Here is a 12,386-nt window from a genome sequence, read left to right on the forward strand (position 1 = left end):
CTCCTCTTGATTGAAAAGCTCAAGCCCAGGAAGGCAGAACAAAGGATTTCCTTTGGGAGAGGGGTGTTACATCCTCTCCCTTTGGCAATAGATGTTACAGCCTTGAGAGGGGTAGCCTCCCCAAGCCACTGGAAATGCTCTGAAGGGCACATTTGGTGCCCTCCTTGCATACTCTAGTCTACACTGGTTCAGGGACCCCAAAGTCCCTGCTCTGGCATGAAACTGGACAAAGGGAAGGAGAGTGACCACTCCCCTATCCATCACCACCCCAGGGTTGGTGCTCAGAGCTCCTCCAGAGGGTCCCTGGGTTTTGCCATCTTGGATTCCAAGTAGGCAAGAAACTCTGGGAGCATCTGTGTGGCCAGTGCCAGCAGCTGAGGTCAGAGCCCTCCCCTGATAGGTACCTGGTTAGCTGACCAATCCCCCTTTCAGGGCTATTTAGAGTCTCTCCTTTGGAGGGTTCTTCAGATTCGGATTGCAAGACTCCAGCAGGAATCCTCTGCATCCTCCACTTCAACTTCTCACCGAAGACACTGCATCTTGACCATCCAGGAACTCTACAATCTGCAAAAAAGAAGCAAGACAGCTTCTGCAACATTGTCTCTTCAGCTCCTGCCAGCAACTGCAACTGTTTCCCGGTCGTGCATCCTCTGAGGACAGCCCGTCTTCAGTCTGCACCAGAAGAGCAAAGGAATCTCCTTTGGGGTGAAGGAGTCACTCCCCTGCTTCAGCAAGCACCTACTGCAGTGACGACCAGCTGCATGGATCCCCCCTCCTGCTGAGCTGCGTGGATCCTGCATCATGGGTGGTGCACTGAAGTGTTCCTGACGGTCCTGACGTCCCACTGTCCAACTTTGGTGGAGGTAAGAGCTTGCCTCCCCATGCAAGACAGTAACCCTGTGCACTGGGTGTTTTGCAGTTGCTAAGGCTTGTTGGTTTCCTTCCATGAAGTTCTTTGTGCATCTTGCAGCTCCAGCCCCAACACTCTATCCTGTGATGCACATCTTCCTGAGTGGTTCTTAGGTGGCGTGGGAGCATTTGTCGTAGCGCTGCATGGGCCTCCTTTTGCATCTTCTTCGTCCCCATGCTGTGGGACTCCAGTGTGCTGTGCCTGGTCTTCTGTGGGCTCTCTGAGATGCTGAGGGCCTTTCTGACTTCCCCTACAGGGTAAAGTCCACCTGGTCCTTCCTGGTACCGGGCAGCGCCATTTTCTGCTAACCATGAGCTTTGCATGTGCCAAGGCTTGTTGGCAGACTCCAGCAACGCAAACCAAACTGCAGTCCTCCATTTGGCGTGGAACATCATATGCATCAATGAGAAACCCGAATCCGTCTTCTTGGGTGCAGTACTTACTGTCCTTCTTCACCAGTGGTTCTTCTTTTGCACCTTCATCTGGATTAGCAGGGGCTCCCGTTATCCCTGGATTCTTCTTTGCTTCTTGAGCTTGGTCCCCTTCTTCCACAAGTCTTCAGGTCTAGGAATCCACTCTTGGTGTCTTGTAGTCTCTTCTGGTTCTTACATAATCTTCTTTCTTGTTTCTGTGTGTTCTGCGAAAGTTACTGTGTTTTACTCCTGCTTTCCTAGGCACTGGGGTAGGTTCTAGTACTTACCTTTGGCGTTTTCTGGTACTCCCAGCGCCTCTCTACACACTACACTTGCCTAGGTGGGAAACCGACATTTGCATTCCACTTTCTTAGTGTATGGTTTGTGTTCCCCCTAGGCCCATTTCTAACTATTGGATTTTCACTAATTGCACTGTTTTCTAACAGTTTTTATGCCTATTTCTGCATACTAGTGTATATAATTTGTGTATTACTTACCTAAGGGAGTATAGTCCCTATGGTATTTTTGGTATTTCTGTCACGAAAATAAAGTACCTGTATTTTTGCAAACACTGAGTGTTTTCTTTCATGTGTGTGAGTACTGTGTGACTACAGTGGTATTGCATCAGCTTTGCATGTCTCCTAGATAAGCTTTGGCTACTCATCCACTGCTATCTATCGAGAGTCTGGCTTCTAGACACTGCCTACAATTCACTACTAAGGGATAAGTGGACCTGGCATAAGGTGTAAGTACCAAAGATACCCACTACAAACCAGGCCAGCCTCCTACACATCCATACAACACTACATGTTCTGATGTTTTGTGGTGCAAGTATACTATGTGTATATATGGTTTCCTGGACAGACAGAGTAGTCATTGGCAAGGCACAGTAGGGGAAAGTGTGTCCAGTACCTGCTTGAACTGGTCCGGTCTGGAGGCTCTCGTGGTGTAACTGGGACCTTCAAGTGACATCCATTGCTGTGTGAATGGATTTGAGGCCTTCTTGTGTGTTCATCAACAATTGCATCTGGATGTGCACTCCTCACTTATATTGTCTAGTGACAGACTAACTCTGCTTAGTCCTGGCCCCCTGCTATACCTCAGTAAAAATATTGTTGTCCAGAAATTTTCATTTTTGATTCGTGTTTTTGTACCATTAGAAAAATAATTTAGTATGGGTAGATATTGTTAATCTGGGACATATTTTCTGGACAACATTTTTAAAAATGGCGGATGTGCTCCAATGATGATGGAATATTTCAGGAACCATGAGACCAATATACTTAATTTTGGTGTCAAAATATAGGTTTTGGGGGTCACGTAGTCTCATCGAGGCAGAAAATAGCTCCTCAGAGCAACCTTTCCACCATTTTCCAAAATGATGGCTCTATAATGCTGTGTCTTAACCATCATACTGGTCATTTATTTGAATATTGTTTTTGTTTCAGGTTTTCCATTGATTAAAATTCATAAACATGAGTGAAGCAGGTGGTAGCAGAGGATCTTTACCTCCTGGGAGAGAGTTGCTAACTACAAATCTGAGGATTCAACAAAGAATAATGTGTCATACGCCAAACTAATCCAAACGAAAAGCTAACATCAACTGCGGCTGGACAGAAGAGAGTTCAAGATGCTGCAGTATTATGGCAAGACGAAGTTCACAAAAGATTGAAAGTGATTGATGAAGAGAATCAACTGTTTTATCATTGTAACATTTGTGCTACAAGCCGTATACAGTGGAAAAAAACCTGGAACAAATACATCATAAAATAGAAGAAACCAGTGAATCACAGAAATAATCTAAGTCTTCAAAGGACAAACATGTTTTATCTGCAGCTAGTTTCTCACAAGATGAAGTTTTCAGCTGAGTAGGTGATCTAAACAGTGAGGTGAATGTATTTGCAGAGGATTTGTATACCCACCTGAACTGCATGTGTACATACATTCAAAAATACAAATGTACAATAAGCTCCCAGCATCAGCATAACCACCAGACTTCAGTTAGGTTTCCATTCTTTGAAAAAGAAAATTAAGTTTTAAAGCCACTCTTGATTGCTGGCTAGGGGTTCACATTCAGTGAGATCACAGAAATGATATTCAACATTGATGTAACTGTTTTGTTCCATAATAATTAAATTAAGATTTTTCTGGTGAGAATGTCCAGTGACAGGATTCGGTTTTGTCAGGCTAACAAAAAGAATGAGTCACTTATGGTGATCTCAGCTGATAAATAAGATCACAGGATGCAGTAAACTCAGCCGGAACCATTGTAAGAAACATTCTGAAAGAATTAGATTTTGGACTTAATGAAAATTCTGTGATGCCCCAGAGCTCCGCAAATCAAGGGAGTCACAAGAATGCCTGATGTTGCCTTAACATTTTTTCCATCATTGTTTAAGAACAGCAAAGTGAAACTGTTGCAAACTAAAGTTCTTGAGTTCGGAACAACAACAACATTGATGATGGCTTTGAAGATACAAGCAAAGAAGTGGTAGACAGTCCCATGAACCGACAGGCCTATGCTGTGCAAATGTACTGTCTTTTCCAAATCATGTTTTATGAATTACATCACGGCAAAAAGAATACTCAGCTACACATGACTCTCCATGCAATCTATGACGAGTGCAAAAGTAGAGAGCTAATCACTTCAATGAATAGGACTGGTGTATCAGCAAGTTATAATGACATAGTATGGAGCAGGAACTTGTTAGCAGCTCATGTTGTAAAATCTTGTGAATCTGACAGTACACCACTTCCAAGTCACTTTACCAGGAAAGAATTTGCAATTGCTGCTCCGATAATTTTGAATTTGAAGACAGCTCTTGTTTGTCTGGAACATCCAGCACACATGAAACTGCCCTAGTGCTTTTTCAAGGCTGTCCCAATGAAGTAGCAGCTGTAGGTCTAAACAAATGAAGCTGCAAAATGATAACCTAAATGCCTTGCCAATATGTGCAAAACCACTACAACCCTCAAAACATACCAGTCTACCAGAAAGTTTCAAAGTGTCTGAGGACATGGATCTTCTTCTACCTGATGCTACGGTCCACAAATCTGATTTAACTGAATGTTTCATATTGATTGTTCAGCGCAGACTGAAGGATGAAGAAAAGTCAGTTCCTCCATTGGCTGGAGTTCTGTCAGAGTCACCAGATCCTCGGGGTCTGTGCACGTTCCCAACACGTCCACCACTGAACAGCTCCAAGACTCTGATAGATAAGCACAGAGACTGAGAGAGTTCAAAAGGGGAAGAGGGGATTAGGAAGGGAACAGCTGGGAAGGAGACCTGTAGTAAGAAAAAGGTTAGAACACACAATATGAAAATGATATCTCCTGAAATCAATACTAGACTATGATTCTAAGCCTAGTCACTCTGAAAACATGAACAATCTAAGAGTTAAGTTTAAAATGACTAAGTTTCAAGATGGCCGGATACCTGTAGGGGAATCAAGATGAATTAAATGAAAACTTTCTTATTCAAGTACTTTCCTTTACATGAGAATCAGAAAAAACATTCTGACTAAATTTTAAACCAGTCATATAAATCCTGTTTTGAGAATGTATAGTAGGACCATACAATATTGCATCTAGAAACGCTGGCCTTCTGTGTACTCTTAAAATGTTTCAACACTAATTGCGCATATTGCAGATATATATAGATATATATATATAGTAAACACCATAAAAGGATTGTGCACCAGGAATAACACAATATGGATTCAGGAAACAAATCACATAACTTGTCAACTCGAATATTACATAATAAATGTCTTAGAATAGTAGCATACAATAAACAACATGAATTAAACTCGAGGAGAGAATCGTGCGTCTTACCAATTCGAATGTTACCATGTAAAATACCAAGAAATGGTAGCACGCAATGAATATCAAAGTCAAATCATCATTAATCGAATCGAGCATCTTGCCGATTCGTAAAACACAATGTAAATGTCAAGGAATAACAGCTCACAATAAATAACAAGATCAAAGTACAATTAAACAAATCGCGCTTCTTTTGCCGATTCTTAAGCCACCATGTAAAACGTCAAGAAATGGTAGCGCGCAATGAACAACAAAGTTAAATGCTCATGAAACGAGTTGTGCGTCTTGCCAATTCGTAAAACATCATGTAAATGTCAAGAAATAGTAGCGCGCAATGGACAACAATGTTTAAACACCATAAAATGAATTGCGCGTCTTGACGATTCTTAAGCCACCATGTGAATGTCAAGAAATGGTAGCGTGCAATGAATAACAAAGTCAAACCTTTATGAAATAAATTGCGCGTCTTGCCTATTTGTAAACTACCATATAAATGTCAAGAAATGGTAGCTCGCAAGTAATCTGTTACTCATTTAAGAATTTAAACCAGGAATATGAAAATTCTAAATAACGGTGTTGGGACAGTCCAACCACCGTCTTATCGCCTGGAACAATAATCACCAATGAAGGATTAGGTCAGAAGACTGGAAGATCCAAATAGGCCGCCAGGACAGGAGCTCAGGAAGAAGCTGCTGCTCTGCACCGGGACCTCTGAATAGTGAGCACGGGGAGTTGGGCTGGCTCTCTTTTATAGAGTCTTGGCCCAGCCCAGAACCACGCCCAGGCATGTTGCAGGGAAAGTCTCTGGAAGGCCCTGGAAAGGGGCCACACCCTAACACACTTTGAAAACCTGCAGCAATACATTGCAAAGGATCAATATTTGTAAGCATATTAAAAATACGTTTTCAGGATCGAACTCTGCCATGCAAAAGGTTAAACCACAACATATTAGCACAATGCATAAATTACTTTGTTTTGAGAGTGCTGGGTTTTTGCATTTTTGTCGCCAATAGAGCGCGTACTGCTCTGGTGTTGACAAGTTCATGGTCAGATCTTCCAGAACACTGTCCCACTGAAGAAGGTTGGTTTTTTACCAGTAATCCCATCTCCAGTCAAAAACTAAGCAACAGTATGCACAGCTCTAAAAAAATCCCAAAATGTGCATGCTCAGCTTGAAGACCAGCCTATTCTCCCAATTGTCTTCAGTGAAGGTGTTTCCTGTATTGTAGCTGACTTTTTTAATGAGCAATCCAGTAGAATTTAATGATCTTTATCCAATTATGAGAGTTTTCCACATGACAAAAATTGCACTGCTGTGTGCCAGACGTTATCTTCACAGATGTGGCATAGACAATGCACTTATTGAGGCTGAAATCTTCGGAAGCAAAACTGTTGAGTAAGTATAGAGCGGAAATCATTATGTTAATTCATTACAAGGTATGCTCATCATATGTGCGGATATAGAAACACGGTGTTGAAATCCTTTTTGGAAAAAAATGGTTTTACATATCTTAGGAGTAAACAAGGCACAGGATGCACTTCATTCAAAAGACATAATGCAAAGCCAGGCAATGCCCAATACACTCAGTTCAAAATCAGAAAACCTGAAAACCAAGTTTGTAGAGTTTGTCAGATTTTGAAGAAAAATCAGAACTTTGCATCCGACTTTGCAAGTCTTGGTATATGCTGATCAGGAAGCTGATTGAGAACTGCATGTGAAGACTGTGGAATGACTGATTGCTGTGTCTTGCGAATTTAATTGCATAAACTACCTGAGATATTGGTCCTGGTATTTGAAAAGAGTGAAGAAGCTAGATGTGGGAAAAACATACCTCTACAGAAAATTCATCCAAGGTTGTTTTGTGGTGAAAGACAGAGAGGAAAGGTTTGATGCTTTGGCTCCAGATGTGAAACTGGAACAGGCGATCGTGAGAGCACAGAAAAGCTCCAGGGAAATTGTTGGTCAGACAGGTAAAAGTGAATATGTTGTTAATGGCGGCTAGTTTACCGTGAAGTCCTTCCTACTTGCAATGTTGTCAGAGGGATGATGAATTCAAAATGAATGAACCATTGTGAAACTGTCCCTCACCATGAACTTGTGGGAAAGAGAGGGGAACGTTTTAATGAACATGTTGACAGCCTTCTTCATCTCATGCAGCAGCAAGGAAACCCCTTTGAAATGACTGAGCCTGTGCAACTACACAACTTTGTGACCAAACCATATGTGGATGATTATATAAAGACACGTCTATGAGATGTCCTGGAACATGGATCGAAACTATATGCAGAAATTAAGCAGGAGAGATTTGTATTAAAGAGGAAATGTTGTTTGACATAATCACTAAAGCTAAACGTCTATGCTTTAATTGCCACAGTAAGAGTTTCACCCAACCAGCCACTACAAACAGGTTACAAAAAAACTTTCATAAGCACATAGAGAGATGGATGTAGCAAAAGAAAGGGATGAATTTATCAAGGACATTCTGTTGCATGATCTTCTTCCAACAAACACATTAGTTGATGGAGATGCTGCAACCAAACCGGTGAAGCAAAAGCTCGTAAAAGAGCTAAAAAAACAACTTTACCTGAAGAATTTCAATTCGAGAAGGTGTCCTCATTGAAAACTGCTGCTGTTGTGGACTGTATGTCACAATTGCGAATGGTCAAGATTTCATCTATGCAAAACTTCTGAGAGGTCGTTCAGACTGTTCTACAGATCTCAAAGCCAGTGTGCTTCTTGCAAGAACCGCACATTGTTTTTGACAGTTATCTTGAACTATCTGTCAAAGAATGTGAGAGAATCTGACGAATATCTACAAGTGGAACAATTGACCTTGCCAGCATCAAAAATTCAACACCTAAACCTGTGCAACTTGATATATTCTGGTCATCAACATCAAAAAAGATGAACTTGGAGATGTTAACTCATCAAAACCTTACTGATGCTTCAGTGAACACTGAAGTTCCAATTGTTGCAAGTGGAATGATTGTCAATGAGGAGTTGGTGCACACAGAGATATATTCAAAAGGTACAGGCTATATTGTTCAAGAACTTAACAGCAAATCAGAGGAAGCTGACCTTAATGTTGTGCCAAATGTTGAGTTGTCTGTTCGAAATGGTTCCAATCGAGTCACTGTACTGTCAAATGACACAGATGTTATTGTGCTACTTAGAGTTGTTGCAATGCTCATAAGTCAAGGATTGCCATAGTTATGGATACGTTATAGAACATGCGAGAAAATACACTTATATTGCTTCATATTTTGTACAGAAACTTGACCCAGAGATACCCAGTGTTCTTATCAAACGTCAAAAGAACAGAAGATGGAAGGAATGCATAGAAAATCTATCATTCACTCTCAGATCTGAGTTTAATCCATCAGTTTTTTTGCTCACCACACCATCCCAGTTTGGACCCAGCCATATGCAAATCAATCTTTTCCCTGCTCCCAATGGAAACAGTCCAGCCCTAACTGCCTTTCCATGTCCTCCCTGGACTAGAAACAAGCATCCTGGGACTGGTTTCAGGGAATCAGCCTTCATCATCCAGGCTAGCTTAAATCCAGTGACACAGTGAGCGCGGACCTATGTCTGGGCATACCCTTTCCACTTAGGGTGACAAAAGCAAAAAGGACAGATGATGGCTGGAATGCGGAACAAATCTAACATTCACCCTCAGTCACTGATCTGAGTTTAATCCATCAGTTTTTTTTTGCTCACCATGCCACCCCAATTTGGACCAAGCCATATGCAAATCAGTATCGACCCTGCTTCCCATGGAAACAGTCCAGCCTGAACCGCCAGGCCAGGTCCTCCTTCAGATGTGTACTATAAAGTGTTTCCTCATCTTTGGCTGCGCAAAATGCATACTGTACTGTTTGGAGGGACCTCAAGTACCAGAATCCTGCACCATTTGTAAGGAAGGGGCGGTGGGGGGCAGGCCCCACACTCTGCTGTGCTTTGTAATGTGCTTCTTCATCTCCTGCTGTGTGGGATGCACCCAGGCAAACCCTGGGCCTATCTTCAGCCGTTATCGCCCAAAAGAGGCTAGGCTGACCTATCCCTCTTGGCCTCTGTATCTGACATCCTAGTGTCCTTTTTGGCCAACTCTGATAAAGGTGCCAGCCTTCATGACATCCCAGAACAGGAAGAAATCGAAAAAACATGCGACCAAGAACTGTATGATGAAAGAGATCGATAATCTAATAGAGTAGTGGAATCTGTGATAGATGATAAGTGTCTGACGGAAACTTTGTGCAAAAAGATGAAGACATTGGCAAAAATCTTTCTCTACTGTATAAGCACCAGGTGTCGACATATTTCCCAAGAAATGACTGAGCAATGTAAAAGTTGATAATGTAAAGAATTAGGAAGATAATATTACCAAATGTTGTTTATGTAAATCTATACAATGATTTACAATTTCAGGATACTGGCATCAAGGAGAGTTGGGGAGGTGCCCAGATGTCCTCTTGATTTAAAAGTGATGAGCTACTTATCTCATTAAAAGCTACGATACTGGTTCTGAAATAAATGACACTGAGTGATATAATCTGCAAGCCGCCCTATGCACATAACATCCCGCATGTTACAAACTCATATTTTTAACAGCTACCCTTATCCTGAATTAACTGTGATTTTTGAAAGGCAACCTATCAACAAGTCAAGGAGCGACGCTCATTAACCCCTTATCTGCTGGGCCGTTTCCCCCCCAGTGCTGATCCCTTTTTTGGCTGTTTGGGGTAGTTCACGCTTAGGCCTTCATAACTTTTTGTCCACATAAGCTATCCACGCCAAATTTGCGTCCTTTTTTTCCAACATCCTTGGGATTCTAATGGTACCCAGAGTTTGTGGTTTCCCATGGAGGAGACCAAGAAAATAGCCAAAATACAGTGAAAATTTCGTTTTTTCCAAACAAATGGGAAAAAAGGGCTGCCGAAGAAGGCTTGTGGTTTTTTCCCTGAAAATGCCATCAACAAAGAGTTTCTGGTGCTGAAATCACTATCTTCCCACCTTTCAGGAATGGGCAGACTTGAATCAGAAAACCACATTTTCCAACACAAATTTGGCGTTTTACTGGGACATACCCCATTTTTATTATTTTTGGTGCTTTCAACCTCCTTCCAGTTAGTGACAGGAATGGGTGTGAAACCAATGCTGGATCCCAGAAAGCTAAACATTTCTGCAAACTAGACAAAATTCTGAATTCAGCAAGGGGTCATTTGTGTAGATCCTACAAGGTTTTCCTACAGAAAATAACAGCTAAAATAAAAAAATATTGAAATTGAGCTGAAAACAACAGCCATTTTTCTTTATGTTTTACTCTGTAACTTTTTCCTGCGATGTCAGATTTCTGAAAGCAATATACCGTTTTGTCAGCTGGACTCCTGCTGTTGGTTTTCATTCTCTACTGGGTATACAGCAATTCATTTGCTGAAATATGAAGAGTGAAAAAGAGGTATCAAGAAAACCTTTGCATTTCCAAAATGGGATCAAGATAAGGTTTTGAGGAGCAGTGGTTATTTGCACATCTCTGAATTCCGAGGTGCCCATACTAGCATGTGAATTGCAGGGCATTTCTCAAATAGACGTCTTGTTTACACACTCTCTTATATTTGGAAGGAAAAAATGTAGAGAAAGATAAGGGGCAATAACACTTGTTTTGCTATTCTATGTTCCCCCAAGTCTTCCGATAAAAATGATACCTCACTTGTGTGGGTAGGCCTAGTGCCCGCGACAGGAAATGCCCCAAAACACAACGTGGACACATCCCATTTTTTGACAAAATACAGAGCTGTTTTTTGCAAAGTGCCTACCTGTAGATTTTGGCCTCTAGCTCAGCTGGCACATAGGGAAACCTACCAAACCTGTGCATTTTTGAAAACTAGAGACCTAGGGGAATCCAAGATGGGGTGACTCGTGGGGCTCTGACCAGGTTCTGTTACCCAGAATCCTTTGCAAACCTCAAAAAGTGGCTAAAAAAACAGGTTTTCCTCACATTTCGGTGACAGAAAGTTCTGGAATCTGAGAGGAGCCACAAATTTCCTTCCACCCAGCGTTCCCCCAAGTCTCCCGATAAAAATGATACCTCACTTGTGTGGTTAGGCCTGGTGCCCGCAACAGGAATAGATCACACAACGGTCAATGTTGGTCCTTACGTGAGGCAGCTGTTGACCCTGGGGTGATCCATTCCTGACACAGGCACTAGGTGTAGGCACTCAAGTGGGGTAGTATTTTTATCAGGACAGGTGAGGAGTCACTGGGTGGTAGGAATGTTGTGGATTCCAGCATATTCCTGTAGTTTGTGTGACAGAAATGCGAGAAAAATTGAGTTTTTTTTCAACATTTCAGCTTTGCAGGGTATTCTGGGTAAGAAAACTTTGGGGAATCCACACAAGTCACACCTCTGTGGACTCCCCCGAATGTCTAGTTTCCAGAAATGTTTGGGTTTAGTGGGTTTCTCTATGTGGCCGCCGAATCCAGGACCAAAAACACAGGTGCCTGCCTTACAAAACCAGTTTGTTTTGCGATAGATAATTTTGATGTCTCCACAATACGATTTGGGCGGTGAAATTTGGGGCTGAACTAAATTGGGGAGCTCCCAAGAGAGCACTCTCTCTCTCTCTGCTTGCCGCCGCATTCACCTGCTCTCTGGGTTAGGCTAACCCACTATTACCCAGTTGCACAAACAGCTTGCGAAGGGACAGCAGGACTGTCCTCATCACCTTCCTCATAATGTACTGGAAGAGCAGTTATCGAATGGGACTCCTCCGACTGAAAAATCACTTCCAGAGTCTGCGCCATTGTCCTATCCCTCAGATATCTCAGTCTCTGATCCTATGTCAGAGCGGTCCTCTATAACCCGAGTGCAGGCAGCAGTCATCCATCAAGATGCCATCTCTGCTATTGGCTAAACTGTTGCTCTAAAACACTAGCCTACGTAGACAGTCACAAAATCGGTGGTGTGTGTGTGAGATACGTGCAACAGTAGAGGCCACCTTACCTGCGCTTCTTCCCTCAATCAGCACGTTCTTTCAAGACACTCAAAAAACACCTTGTCACATACCATTCGTCACAGTCTTTAGCACCTCCTGCGCCCAGTCCAACAATCATTATTGGTGCTCCCACTCCCTCCTCCTAGGATTCCCTTATTACCACCCAGCAAAAGTGCCCTTCATCTCTCCATAGCCGCCCTCCACCCTGCACATACATTTCATTGGTATTATAGCGCAGGTAATGG

The sequence above is a fragment of the Pleurodeles waltl genome, chromosome 4_2, assembly GCF_031143425.1.
Source record: "Pleurodeles waltl isolate 20211129_DDA chromosome 4_2, aPleWal1.hap1.20221129, whole genome shotgun sequence".
Classification (NCBI taxonomy): domain Eukaryota; kingdom Metazoa; phylum Chordata; class Amphibia; order Caudata; family Salamandridae; genus Pleurodeles; species Pleurodeles waltl.